The sequence below is a fragment of the Salmo salar genome, chromosome ssa15 (genome assembly GCF_905237065.1).
Source record: "Salmo salar chromosome ssa15, Ssal_v3.1, whole genome shotgun sequence".
NCBI lineage: Eukaryota > Metazoa > Chordata > Actinopteri > Salmoniformes > Salmonidae > Salmo > Salmo salar.
In genome coordinates this window covers 99,985,454-99,994,573 of record NC_059456.1, presented here as the reverse complement: position 1 = coordinate 99,994,573, position 9,120 = coordinate 99,985,454, and the positions used below count along the sequence as shown (strand labels likewise).

General features: G+C 45.1%; 1 long non-coding RNA gene across 1 annotated transcript; it reads right to left on the bottom strand.

Moving 5' to 3' along the window:
* Positions 1-264: 264 nt before the first annotated feature.
* On the bottom strand, positions 265-8,815 carry LOC106592530 (uncharacterized). The gene is made up of 4 exons (XR_001325661.1): positions 8,638-8,815; positions 8,064-8,152; positions 603-685; positions 265-494 (listed from the first exon to the last, which is right to left on the bottom strand). It is a non-coding gene; the product is annotated as an uncharacterized lncRNA (long non-coding RNA).
* Positions 8,816-9,120: the final 305 nt, after the last annotated feature.

Sequence of the window (9,120 nt, the reverse complement as noted above, 5' to 3'; positions counted from 1 at the left end):
TATGGGGTATTGTGTGTAGATTGATGAGGGAAAGCATTTATTTAATCCATTTTAGATTAAGGCTGTAACGTAACAAAATGTGGAAAAAGTCAAGGGGTCTGAATACTTTCCAAATGCACTCTCTATCAGCCAAAACATTCATATAATAGATGATGGAGTATGAGTGGTCATTTTATTTATTTAAATAGGCAAGACAGTTAAGAACAAATTATGTTTTCAACGACAGCCTAGGGGCAGAACGACAGATTTGTAAAGCTCGGGGATTTGATCTTGCAATCTTTCAGTTACTAGTCCAACGCTCTAACCACTACGCTACCTGCCACCCCAATAACAAACTAGGAGTATAGAAGAGGATGAAGTATACACCCTAGGGGGCCCCCATGTTGAGAGTCAGCATGGGGAGGTGTTATTGCCTACCCTCACCAGCTGGGGGCGGCCCGTCAAGAAGTCCAGGATGCAAAGGGGGTCCTCTTGACAAGCTAGACTGGACACACCTGATGGGTATAAGTGGGAGATGAGATGGAAGATGTCACTGTACACCGTCAGCCTATTTCAGTCTGCAGCAATGTGCTCCAGCGACATCACCAGCGGGAAGCCCTCACCTTTGGTATGTGCCAAGCCTGATGGGAGAAGACAACTGCTTGCATGGGGCTGGAAGGGCCGGGACAGACGCTCTGCAGACATGCTGAAGACATGAAGGGTGGATATGTGTTGAAATTAGAGCAACGATGTCTGTGTACTGTATTTGTATGTGTGTTCCCTCTGACAAAAGATGTCAATCTTGAAGGTGGGAATCGTTTGTGGATGGAATATTGAATGGAATATGTGCTTCTCTGAGTGCATAATAAGCAATTGAAATAAACTAGCATCAATACATCATTAGAGAAAAGGAGGTACATGCTCTATTAACAAATGCAGATGAATAAGAAAAATATACCATTATTCACTATAATTGTGACTGTTTCTTACTGATATCGGATGCATCTACACGTGTGTTTACCTAGCACGTGTGTTTACCTAGCACGTGTGTTTACCTAGCACGTGTGTTTACCTAGCACGTGTGTTTACCTAGCACACGTGTTTACCTAGCACGTGTGTTTACCTAGCACACGTGTTTACCTAGCACGTGTGTTTACCTAGCACGTGTGTTTACCTAGCACACATGTTTACCTAGCACACGTGTTTACCTAGCACGTGTGTTTACCTAGCACGTGTGTTTACCTAGCACGCGTGTTTACCTAGCACGCGTGTTTACCTAGCACGCGTGTTTACCTAGCACGCGTGTTTACCTAGCACACGTGTTTACCTAGCACGTGTGTTTACCTAGCACAATGCTCTGAGGTGAGCTAAGACTGTAGATGTGGTTGCATGTGATTCACCTATCTGACAATCTTGGTGGGCTTCACATGCTCGGTATAGTGCGGCGTAGTCGGGCCTCGAAAGCTCTCTTCAACCTTTCGGCCGTCCTTCATTTGCCCGTTTACTGCCCGTCTGACCCTCTTTACAGGTGCGTTCATATCGCTCCCATCAGGGGTGCTCTACCACGTATGCAGTCCGCCCCCGTGTCTCTGTTTACTATGCACTCATGAGCGTCAGCCATCTTCTTAAAGTGCTGCTCGCATGGTAAGAAATCAATCTCCATGCAGCGATGCAAACCTAGCCTCTGAAACAGGGGGGCCTGCCCCTATAAATCAGCATAGCTGAAATATTTGTGGCCAACTTGGAAGGAAGATTTATGCCGGCGGGATATTGGAGAGCGTTTATCATGCTCTCGCAGGAGGAGGGGGAGGTGTTGGGCTAGGCGCGGTGGGTGGGGGGGAGGCTAAAGGGGGTTGAACAACAGGGAGTGAGGGATTGAGAGGTGGTGGATGGGGGTGTTGATGGAGGAGGAGCGTGTGGGATGTTTGAAGTGGGCATAGTTTCCAAAATAATGGATTTATGGATTTATTAAGGGCGGGAAAAATGACCGTGGTTTAAATGGCAGGAGTCTTGCATTGAGGGGGATTGGGTAGGTCTGGTGTTACTTCTGTTAAAGTCTCGGGCCTGGGTTGGTGTCTGAGGGTAGTAGTAGTGAGGGGAGGGGGTGAGGTGGGAGAAGGGGTGACACTGGGTCCTTACTCTAGCCCAGGGGTGTCAAACTCATTTTCCCTGCAGTTCAGGGGAGTGGGAATGCTCCTTGAGACAGATTGAACATACGGTCACGTTACCTGACCATACACTTCCAAACGCTATATTTATGATGCATGTGCATGGGGAGGCAGGTAGCCTAGCGGTTAAGAGTGTTGGACCAGTAAACGAAACGACATTGGTTCAAATCCCTGACACGACTAGATGAAAAATCTATCGATGTGCCATTGAGCAAGGCACTTAACCTTAATTGCTCCTGTAAGTCACTCTGAATAAGAACATCTGTAAAAACTGTACAGTATACTAGCGTGGCTGGCAACATTTTGACCTGGTCTTCTGTGACGTGTTTTTTGTTACTTCATCACAAGTGGTGTAGACCTTACCGTAGACCTTACTTACAAGCCCTTATTAACCAACAATGCAGTTAAAGAAATATAGTTAAGAAAATATTTACTAAGTAAACTAAAGTCAAAAAAGTCAAAAAGTCAAAAAGTAACAGAAGAAAATAAAATAACAATAACGAGGCTATATACACGGAGTACCGGTACCGAGTCAATGTGCGGGGCTAAAGGTTAGTCGAGGTAATTTGTAAAGTGACTATGTATAGATAATAAACAGCGAGTAGCAGCAGTGCTACTGCTTGCCGTGCGGTAGCAGAGAGAACAGTCTTTGACTTGGATGACTGGAGTCTCTGACAGTTTCTGGGCCTTTCTCTGACACCGCCTATTATATAGGTCCTGGATGTTAGGAAGCTTGGCCCCAGTGATGTACTGGACCGTACGCACTACCCTCTGTAGCGCCTTACATTCAGATGCTGAGCAGTTGCCATACCAGGCGATGATGCAACCAGTCAGGATGCTCTCGATGGTGCAGCTGTAGAACTTTTTGGGGATCTGGGGACCCATGCCAAATCTTTTCAGTTTCCTGAGGGGGAAAAAGTTTAGTCGTGCCCTCTCGTTACAACAGTCTTGGTGTGTTTAGACCATGACAGTTCGTTGGTGATGTGGACACTCTCGACCCACTCCACTTCAGCCCCGTCGATGTTAATTGGGGCCATTTCCTATATAAACCACAATCAGCTCCTTTGTCTTGCTCATATTGAGGGAGAAGTTGTTTTCCTGGCACCACACTGCCAGGTCTCTGACCTCCCCCTATAGGCTGTCTCATTGTCAGTGAGTTGTGACTGTTGTGTCGTCAGCAAACTTAATGATGGTGTTGGATTTGTGCTTGGCCATGCAGTCGTGGGTGAACAGGGAGTACAGGAGCGGACTAAGCACGCACCCCTGAGGGGCCCCAGTGTTAACGATCAGCGTGGTAGATTTGTTGTTGCCTACCCTTACCACCTGGGGGCGGCTCGTCAGGAGGTCCAGGATCCAGTTGCAGAGGGAGGTGTTTAGTCCCAGGGTCTTTAGTTTAGTGATGAGCTTTGTGGGTACTATGGTGTTGAACACTGAGCTGTAGTCAATGAACAGCATTCTCACATAGGTGTTCCTTTTGCCCAGGTGGGAAAGGGCAGTGTGGAGTGTGATTGAGATTGCGTCATCTGTTGATCTGTTTGGGCGGTATTCAAATTGGAGTGGGTCTAGGGTTTCTGGCATGATGGTGTTGATGTCAGCCATGACCAGCCTTTTAAAGCCCTTCATGGCTACTGACGTGAGTGCTACGGGCGGTAATCATTTAGGCAGGTTACCTTCGCTTTCTTGGGCACAGGGACTATGGTGGTCTGTTTGAAACATGTAGGTATTACAGACTCGGTCAGGGAGAGGTTGAACATGTCAGTGAAGACACTTGCCAGTTTGTACGCCCATGATTTGAGTACACGTCCTGGTATTCTGTCTTGCCCTGCGGCTTTGTGAAGGTTGACCTGTTTAAAGATGTTGCTCACATCGGCTACGGAGAGCGTGATCACACAGTCGTCCGGAACTACTCTCTTGTAGGTTTTCAATCCAACCCCAGCTGTAACTAACCTGACTCATCTTATCAACAAGTTAATTATTAGAATCAGGTGCGTTAGATTAGGGTTGGAGTTAAAACCTACAGGACAGTATCTCTTCAGGAACAGGGTTGGAGTGAAAACCTACAAGACAGTAGCTCTCCAGGAAAAGGTTTTGGGAGCCCTGCAGTAAACTATTTGAATTGTTTACACTTTCAAGCATTTCACGGAATTGTCATAACATGTAAAGCATATACAATAATAACATAAAATGATTTTAATGTAAAAAATAGAATGACAAAACTGTAAAACATTATCCTAAATACAACCCATCAACTTGAAGGTTTGAGCATGGAATATACTTTAAACATATACACTAAAAACAGCCCGTCACTACCTCAAGCCTACACAGCCCTTCACTACCGCAACCCTACACAGCCCTTCACTACCTCAACCCTACACATCCCTTCACTACCTCAACCCTACACAGCCCGTCACTACCTCAACCCTACACAGCCCGTCACTACCTCAACTCTACACAGCCCTTCACTACCTCAACCCTACACAGCCCTTCACTACCTCAACCCTACACAGCCCGTCACTACCTCAACCCTACACAGCCCGTCACTACCTCAACTCTACACAGCCCGTCACTACCTCAACTCTACACAGCCCTTCACTACCTCAACCCTACACAGCCCGTCACTACCTCAACCCTACACAGCCCGTCACTACCTCAACCCTACACAGCCCGTCACTACCTCAACCCTACACAGCCCTTCACTACCTCAACCCTACACAGCCCGTCACTACCTCAACTCTACACAGCCCGTCACTACCTCAACTCTACACAGCCCGTCACTACCTCAACTCTACACAGCCCGTCACTACCTCAACTCTACACAGCCCGTCACTACCTCAACTCTACACAGCCCCAGAATCATGTTATTGTGCTAAAATAGAGGCCTGGTATGACACTTCTCCTTTATTCATAAAGGTAAGAGATGTTTCCATCCCTCAAACATCAGCTCCTTTTGTGTGGAAGTAGAAAACACAGGGCAGAGAGAGGGATAATCATATTTGGGAATTTCTAATTAAATTTATCTTTTTAGCCGACTCCATATGTTTGCGTAAATTTTTTTTCAGAAAGGAAATTCAAGGGAATGGTGTTCGCTAGAGTGAGGGCTGGTCCAGACATCCAGAGATTCCATATGCCGCAGTCCTATATCTAATTAGATTGCTTTGCCGAAGCATACTTTAATTTAATCCATCATTAAGACTTAATAAATATAACAATGGCACCCGAAATTTGGAACACACTGAAAAAAAGACCGGCACGTCTCTTCTGAAGTGAAAAGTACTAACAGGGAAACGAAAAGCAAATAGACTCAACTTCATTCGTGTTTACGAGTGTGGGCCTGTTTGCCATGCCCCCATGTCTATTTGTGAGAAAATGTGTGTGAGTGGGAGAGTTAGCGAGAGCATACGGAATTAGATTGCTGTGAGGCAATAAGTCCTGTTTTCATCTCTTCCATCTCACCGTTTTTCCAAACCAACCAGTCAGACCTGACATCATAACCCCTGTGCTGCTTCTACAGGTCCTCTGATGTCATGCATTTTGTATTTGCATGAAAAACTCCCCACATACTTGTAATATGTTGCAGGAAAGGGCCTGTCTTGTGACTGAGCTTGACATTCTTGCCCCTCTGCTACTGCCGCTGAGCATTTCACCTGAAGTGTGTGTGTGTGTGTGTGTGTGTGTGTGTGTGTGTGTGTGTGTGTGTGTGTGTGTGTGTGTGTGTGTGTGTGTGTGTGTGTGTGTGTGTGTGTGTGTGTGTGTGTGTGTGTGTGTGTGTGTGTGTGTGTGTGTGCGCGCGTGATTGCGAGTGTCTGTGTGTGTGGCGGGGGAAGATATTTTTGTGATGTTTTTTTCTTTTGTTTTTGGACTTCGGTTGTTCAGGCACACACATTTTTCTATCTCGTGGCAAGCCAAAGTCTACGCCCCTTCGTCGGTGATTGGTCAGCAGTAGGGATTCTTCAATAAAGTCTTTATTCAACTCATTTTCATGCACATTTTTTTCATTGAGAAATACTGCATCAAACATCTTAATTAGATGTAAAATATATCCTCGTTCATGTTAAAATCAATGACAGATTTCTTGAGTTATTCTTAGATTAATAATTACTATTTTGAGGAAGTTTACACTGGCTACACCGTCTAAAAATGGACCTACAGTACTATTATTAGTATGTGAGCTAGGTGCCAGCTGAAGCATATAATGGAGACCATTACGTGTGTGTGTGTGTGTGTGTGTGTGTGTGTGTGTGTGTGTGTGTGTGTGTGTGTGTGTGTGTGTGTGTGTGTGTGTGTGTGTGTGTGTGTGTGTGAGAGAGAGAAAAATTACGAAAGAAAAGATTGACAAAAAGGAAACTTTCAAAAGTGTTTGAGCTTTCAAGGTCACCTGTTGAGTGCTTGTTTGTATGCCAGTGTTGTTGGTTAACATCATAGAGATGGATAGAGATCACTACTTGGAAATTACCTGTTTTTGCAAGGACATTACCATTGAGAGCTTCCACCATTTTGAAGTAGTCAACTGGGCGGGACTTCCTATGGGTTAAGGAAGGATCACATAATTCCATCTAGGTCACAAGGAGGGATCAGCCAATTAATTATGCTTGTGAGAAAACATTTCATAACTGCAGGGGGCAGTAAACCACCAACCATGGCTTTATACCTGTTCAAACAACACACTCTTGGTGGCAGTATGCACCCTTTCGGCTTGTTTACCAACTCATAGAAGTAGTAGAAGAAGAAAATGGACTACTTCAAAATGGAGATGGCCTCAATGGAGCTGCCTGTGCGCTCACAGATGCTATAACAGGACAGATACAAAGATGAGTCTTCTATCTAAGTCTATGATTTGCATCAGATCCCCCTTTCCAGCCAGGCATGCAAAGAGAAAGGGGGGTTAGTTGGAGTCCCAGATTGGAAAGCAGGTCTCTATATGCCCTGAAGGCTGCAGTCTCCTTCAGCAGCCTCCTCACAGACAACGTCCGTGCATTAATCATGTGCAATGTTATACCCCCGACCGACAGCCTTAAACAGACAGCGACCAAGCTGTTCCCACCAGCAGGGCAGGATGGCACAGATCTGCAAAACCCCTGTACGCTGGGTTGTGTGGGGGTGGTGTGCGTGTGTGTGTGTGTGTGTGCGTACGTACATGCATGTGTGCGCTTGTCCATGCATATGGGCACGTTTTGTATAAAGAGTGGGTTTTTTTTGTGTGTTTGACAAAACAAATTCAGTCGCACGGCCTAACTCAGATGCAAATAATTTATAAAAAGATCTCCACAGTTTCATCGCAACCCGGCTTCCATCAGGATTATTGATGTGTTGACCACCATTCCATTCCTTCATATCTCTACAGTTTGTAGGTGTGTGATTGACACTATTGTCCCCGTTTTTAACTTTCCCAATTGAAACATCAATGGTCCATTGAAATCCATCAGAGAAGCATGAGAGTGTGAATGATTCAGTCCTAGTTCCTCTTATCAGTACTCTCAGAGCTGGTCATCTTACTGGAACAGCTCTCCAAACATACTAACTCCACTCATCTGTCTGTCTGTCTGTCTGTCTGTCTGTCTGTCTGTCTGTCTGTCTGTCTGTCTGTCTGTCTGTCTGTCTGTCTGTCTGTCTGTCTGTCTGTCTGTCTGTCTGTCTGTCTGTCTGTCTGTCTGTCTGTCTGTCTGTCTGTCTGTCTGTCTGTCTATATCCATCTCTGTATGTCTCTCTCTCTTTGTCTTTGTCTCTCTCTCATGTGTGCACACGTACGCAGTCAAGCACACACACGTAGATTGCACCACACACTTCTATTTACTAAGGACATGTGAGCTGCTTATCAATGCTGAAAATCAATGTCTCCACTACCATAGACACCAGGTACTGAGGAACAATGGTCATTGGCTGTCAAGGTGTGGCACTCATTTACAGCAAATTCAATACCTTGGATCATTAACTGATGATTAGAGATGTAACATAGTCCGGTTTTGCACATGGAAGATATTCCCTCTGCTTTCAAGTAGCCGACTTTCCTAAACAGAGAAGAAAAATCAATCTGATCTATTAAATTAGCTTCATCTTGTCTGCTTTCAAGAGCACATTACAGGGGTTAATGAAGTCTTAGGTATGGAGCTAATATGAGCCAAACAATGCAGTTCTATGGATTCAATTAGTTTGATATGAGTCATCTCTGTGAATAAGAAAATCAGATCTGATGATCTGTTTCTTTTTTTTAATCCCTGTTAACATCAATAGAGCTTCACTGAATGTTGCTGTTTGGACTTGAATACTATTAGGCCTAGCGAGAATTCACTCTGTATAAAGATAGTGTGACTCAATGTATATTTCTCAAGGACCAAATCAACCCATTAGTAACTGAAGCATAACTTGTTAATTCAGCATCGTAATGTAAACACAATTGTTTATAGCAAAAATGTGTGTGACCTAGCATAGTGGAAACATCCGTTCTATTCCTTTCCTCTCGTCAGGCGCATAATAATTTATTAATATCACTTACCCAATGTCAAGGATAACGAGTGGTAGGCAGACAGATGTAGCTTAGACACGTTTCTATGGTTTCCGTGGCTGTGGTGCGCTAGCTGTGTGACCCCGGCAATTAACACTGTGAGAATTGTCTTGAACAATAATGAGGCATTGTTTACTTGGAGAGACGAGGAGATGGAGTGTGGGGGATGTGGAAGAGGGGAGGAGGGAAAGAAGGAAGAGGAAGGGAAGAAAGCTTGCTGTGGAGCTAATGGCTAACTAGACTAACTAGGCTAACTAGACTAACTAGACTAACTAGCCGCAAAGCTAATAGGTTATTAAAGGCTAGAAACTGGGGCTTATGGCTAGCAGGTTATGTCTGTCTGTCGTTGGGGGGGTTAGCGGGTTAGCCTATGGTGGCATTGGGCTAATGACCACGCCTGTTAGGAAGCCATCCATTTCCCCCATCGTGCCCTGGAGGTTCAGGCCCTCCTGTCCTTCAAACATCCATTCCAGG